Source organism: Manihot esculenta, chromosome 3 (assembly GCF_001659605.2).
Source record: "Manihot esculenta cultivar AM560-2 chromosome 3, M.esculenta_v8, whole genome shotgun sequence".
Taxonomy (NCBI): Eukaryota; Viridiplantae; Streptophyta; class Magnoliopsida; order Malpighiales; family Euphorbiaceae; genus Manihot; species Manihot esculenta.
The window spans coordinates 15,151,946-15,157,704 of record NC_035163.2 but is presented as its reverse complement, the minus strand read 5'-3'; the positions used below and the strand labels follow the sequence as shown (position 1 = coordinate 15,157,704).

The 5,759-nt window shown below is 39.0% G+C and overlaps 1 long non-coding RNA gene across 1 annotated transcript; it reads right to left on the bottom strand.

The window, feature by feature from the left end:
- Positions 1–325: 325 nt before the first annotated feature.
- LOC110612269 lies at positions 326–1,784 on the bottom strand. Its single transcript, XR_002487450.2, has 2 exons — positions 1,541–1,784; positions 326–1,430 (listed from the first exon to the last, which is right to left on the bottom strand). It is a non-coding gene; the product is annotated as an uncharacterized LOC110612269 (long non-coding RNA).
- Positions 1,785–5,759: the final 3,975 nt, after the last annotated feature.

Here is a 5,759-nt window from a genome sequence, read left to right as displayed (position 1 = left end):
TGAGCATACGGTATGAAAATGATTATATTATTTAATTTTATGGGTTTTATTATTCTTATGATACTGTTCTTTAGTTTTAAAAAAGAGCAAACAGTTTTACAGGAGGCACAATGATTTTAAGGCCACAGGAAATTTTTCTATTAAGCTTCATATGCCTACTTTTGGATTATCACATGTTCTATTGGTTTTTAATATCTACAAGCTACGTCCGTTAGGAATATAATATTTCTTCTATTTTACTAATTGGTCTGATTACTTGTTCAGGAATTAGGACAATATAAGACTAGTTGTGAAGTTGTTAATTAAAAGGATATTAACACAAATCTAAGATCATGGTAGCATATCCACTATAATAGATGAGTTATTGCTAAGAAATACAACTGCATCAAGGGTACACAAAGACCATAAAAATCATTACAAGTAAAACAACAACATATCTTTTCTCAAAACTGCTGTCTACATCTCTCCATCATCTTAATAGCATCTTTAGCTTTAAAACAACTGGATAAGCAACTAATTCATTAAGATACATATATTAGACATTAACAACGGGGCAGAGGCATCCATCGCATCTGAAATATTCTCTAGCTCACAAATCAGATGCTCTTATTAGGTGTAAGGGTTCAGATTTTGCATTTTCTAAAGTTGCCTTTTGATTTACCATAAAAATGAGGAAAAGCAGCGTAAGCATCTCACTGTTCATGCAAATATATAAGATAAAAAGGAACTACCAAATAGCACTGATGATTGCTATATATCAACTTGAAGGAATTTGCATTCACTTGAATATCTCATAGGACTGATCTTCTCATTATTACCACACTAGGCATCTCGTCCCATCTCAAGGCTCAAGCATTACTCCCAGACCCTTGAATCCTATTCCTAGATGCTTTGACGAAGCTTACTAACGGTATATATCAAGAAGCAATTCTTAATCAATAATAACAAAAAGGTTGAATTGATAGTATAGAGAAAGTTCCATTCTCCTAGAGACAAAGGTTATTAAACTCATTCTCAAGTACAGCTTATGCAAGTAGAGATTCCTAAATGCACCCAGAAAAAAAGTCATGATTTTCTAACTTTTAACATTTTCAACTCTCATTACTTATACAAAGAAAGGTAGAGTAATTTGACAACTCCAAATTGCTTTCAGACAATGAACAGGCTAAACTACCCATTTGATCATTATTACATTACTCAAATTATAAAAGTTGAAGAAGGTTTGAGCTTTTGTCATGTTACCTTAACAGAGCTGCAGGTCTTAGATTTAGTAATGGCGTTGAGGTTCAGGTTTGGGTTCGGATTAAGATTAAAACTATGCCCACTAGAGGACTCCTTCTTCATTTCTACTACATCTCCAAGTCTTTTTCTATATTTCAAGAGCTTTCCTAGTTTTACACATTTTTTGGAAGCACACTCTTTTAATATATCTGTACAAAAAGAAATCAAATATAAGTTCCAAATTTAAGAAATAGAAAAAGAAAATCAAACGAATCAAAGTGATAAAGTAAAGATTCAAATTCACAAAGCAAAGATTTACTTAGAGAGTTAAGGAGAGAAGCAATCAAAACCCAAGAGAGAAAGAGGAGTGAGAGAGAGAGCGAGAGAGAGAGAGAGAGGAGAAGGGGGAGAGAGAGCTCAAGTGAGTTAGAGTGAGAGAGGGGGCTATCTGTCCATAGGAAGTGAGTAAGGAAAGAAGTTGTCGGTGGATTGGCAGGAGCGACTGAGGGAAGGGGCTGTCGACGGTGAGAGTAAGGGAAGGAGGAAGGAGATAGTCGATAGGAAGAACAATTTGATTATAGAATTAGGGTTTCAATATGAAATTGTATTTCTTTTTTTTTTTTAAATTAACTTAATATAATATATAATAATAATTTAAAATGGGTAGAATAAATAATTATAACTTAATTATATATATATATATATTGATAAAGATATATATTCATAAAAAAATAGTTTACAATTTAATTAAAAAATATATTTAAAGAATCTATAAGGATTTGTTATTTTAGAAATGTATTAGTTTTCGATTAAAAATTAATTAATTTTTTAGTTAAAATTAATTAATTAATTTTTTAGTTAAAATTAATTAATTAATTTTTTAGTTAAAATTAATTAATTAATTAATTAATTTAGTTAAAATAATTAATGTTTTAATCAATGTTTTGTTGCTCTTTAGTCACAATATTTAGCGACTATCTACCCTTCGCTAATTAGTTGTGAAGTTTGAAATGTCATCCTACTCAAATTTTTTACTATTGGTTGCTAATCGGTTACTAATTAATGACCACAAACATTCGGTCGCTAAATTTATGAATAAAACATTTAGCATAGAAATTATTTAGTGAGGTCGTTGTGTTGTCGCCTATGTAGTAGTTTCTTCATCGCAATATGGTCGTTAAATTTGCAACCGTGTAGCTTCGTCGCTAGATTGGTCACCGATATTTCGCGTTACTATTTTCTGCCATAATTAGCGACGATAGTGTTTTTGGTCTCCATATACCGACTAAATAGCAACCAAACAATGGTCACTGATTTAGTTTTTACACAATCAAGCCCTTTCATTACCATTGTCGCAATAGGGTTACAGACTAGTCGTTCATTAGCGACCAAATCTTTTTAGTTGCTAAGTTGTGTCAATAAATCACTATTTTTTTTGTAGTGATCATTACCAGATCTTTCAAGCGATTTTTCGAGTTTATGCTCCACACCTGAACGTCGCGTGAACGACCAGATCTCTACTGAGGTACCATCATAGTATACGAGGAACAACTGAAGGCAGGTCTTCAGTTCCCAATGGACCCGTTCTTTATTGAAGTCCTTCAATTTCACAAGCCGTGAGTGGTCCAATTACACCCCAACAACTGGAGAATTTTACTGGCGTTCCAGTTCATTTGCTTTAATAACAATATCGAGCTGAGTATTGCACTCTTCCTCCAATTGTACCAGCTAGGTACATGAAAGAACGAAGAGTTTTAGTTCTTCAATAGGAAAAATTGCTAGACCCTCTTTGACCAGATACCCTCCTCCTTAAAGCGCTGGAAGGATAAGTTTTTTATCCTCCACCATAGGTTATTTAGGGGTTTTGGATAGCTTCGTACAGACTGGAATATATACGTAGAGCTCAGAAAGGATGTGGTCCAACCGCAAAGGGATGAGGAAGAGGCTTTGAACTTCCTCCACAGGATGGCCTCAACCCAGACAATGGACATTAACGTGGCAGTGAGAAATGTCATATTGTCCTAGCAAAGCCACTACCAGGCAGAACAACCTTAGTTCCCTCAACTGCCCAGCCTCTAAAACCCTCAGGAAATCGTACCTTATATAGTAGAGCAGGATATCTTTTCTTTCCAAATTTTGTTGCCTTTAAATTACCTTACTTACTCACTTTTTACTCAGTGCAGGTATGGCTAGCAAAGACAAGAACAAATTCACTAAAGCGACATGTGCTGTCTGGAAAGGCAAAGCCACTACTGGAACATCTGCCCCACCTTTGAAGTGGGTACAATGGGCGGAATAGACTGTCGTAGTTCCTCGTCCTTCTCCCCCACCTGCTGCAACCTATGGGCCTTCAGACCTTCCGACCGAGTCTTCTGCTAGGGGCATGCCTCCACCTCCTAGCCTCCCTTCTTCTCAAAATTATGAAGAGGCAGGCATCAAAGCTCCTTGGCCGTGAGGCATTCAACACCTGGCCATGGCCCTGACTCGAGTGAACTCGTTTCTCGAGGAACCTCGGTTGTCAGTTCTAATAGCAAAGAATGCCTTGCGGCTAAATGACCATGTAAGACCCCGCTCGTTCAGACATCGGAATTCCTACCGTCCGGTGGAATCTCGGGTGTCGGATCCTCTTTGGGGGGTAGAGCAAGGGTAAAGGAAAGGTTTTCTAAAATGTTTTTAAGTGTTTTATGGTTTTAAAAAGAAAAGAGTTGAGTTTTTGAAGAGAAAGACCAAGGAGGCATTTGCCAGGTTCGGCCGCCGAAAGTGAAGTTCGGCCGCCGAACATGGAAAGGCTTCGGGAGCGCCTTTGGCCTCCGAAAGTCTTGTTTAAATGAGCCAAGGTTCGGCCGCCGAAAGTGAGGTTCGGCCGCCGAACATGCATGAGTTTAGGGGGCACGTTAGGCTGCCGAAGGTCTTCGACCAGGCCACCTATAAAGGGCCCTCAGATCGGAAATGGGTGAGTTTTCTCCCCATTCTCGAGCTCAGGTGAGTTTATGCCTTCCTTTGGTCGTTTTCGTGTTTTCTCTACCCATCTCTCAAGTTTTTCATGATTTCGTGTTTGAAGATTTAAAGCTTAAAAGGAGTTTTGGGAGCTTGGAGCTTTTGGAGCTTGGATTCTCCACACCTCCGAGTTAGGGATCGCACCAACCCTCGATCTTCAAGAGGTAAGTGTAGATCTTGGTTTCCCTTGAGTTTTCATGAAGTTTTAAGTAAGTTTTATGAAGGTTTTATGTTGGAATGGGTAGATATGCATGTTTAGGCTTTTGTGGGTTTTATGCCCAATGTATGTTATGTGATGATGTGTTGAGGAGTTTAAGCTAGTTTCTTTGCTCTCTATGCTTGTGGGAGTGTGTATGCATGCTTGGGAGAGAGTATGTGAGGTTTGGGGTGTTTTGTGAGGTTATGGAGGCTGATGTGCACGAAGGCTGAGTTCTGGGTGGTTTCGGCCGCCGAACGTGCCTTTGGATGCATGGTTTGGCCGCCTAACCTTGCCCCCGAAAGTTGAGTTGTGGCTTGAAAGCAGACTTTCGGCCGCCGAAGGTAATGTTCGGCCGCCGAAAGTGCCTGACTTTCGTCTCTGGAGTGAGGGTTCGGCCGCCGAAGGTGCCGCCGAACCTACCCGAGTTTCGTCTCTGGAGGAGACTTCCGGCCGCCGAAGGTGCCGCCGAAAGTGCCTGTCCAGCCTTTTCATGGCTGTTTTTTATGCATGTTTAAGTGATGTTTAGAAGGGTTTTTGGGGAGTTTCTTATGAGTTGTTAGAATGTGTTTAGTACCTCATGTGAGTCCATCTGTGTAGGATTGGACCTGAGGAGAGGTGTCTAGCTTCAGTGCTAGTTGACCCAGAGTTTGTTGAGCAGTGGCTTCAGGTGAGTAGAACTAAACTTAATCTTTTATTTTAAGAAATCTAATGCCTAAAGCATACTCATACATCATGTTATGTAATAGGATGTTTGCACTAGTTCACCATGCCCATGCACCATGTTTATATGTAATAGGATGATTGCACTAGTTTCACGAAGGTGATGCATTGCATAATGTGCTATGTATATGATGTGATGGGTGGACCAAGGCGACCTCAATAGCCCGCAAGTCTGTCAATGAGTTTTTGTCAGTCGGGTGAGTACATATAGGAAAGCCCCATGAGAGCTCCTTCGGGGCCAAGTTTTGACAGAGGGAATGTTGGGGTCATGTCTAACCCTGAGGGGAAGGACGTTACGTGAACCCTCTAAAATCACCCGCAAGAGGAAGAGATTTGCTAGCATGAACTCAAGCGGGGGTGAGATGTTTGTTGTGATATAATTGTGTTATGACGCATCTCATGAATGCATGAATAAGAAGAATAATAGAATTGAATAAAATGTCTTTATAATAAAATACATAAAAAGGGTGGAACAATAAAATGAATAATAATATACCTAAAAATGGAGGAACTAAATCAAATGTTTTTCTCTGTTTCTACTCACTGGGCTCTTGTAGCTCACCCCATTCCCTTAACCCCAGTTTTGCAGGGCCAGAGTAAGTAAGCCAGAGTTCAGTCAGAA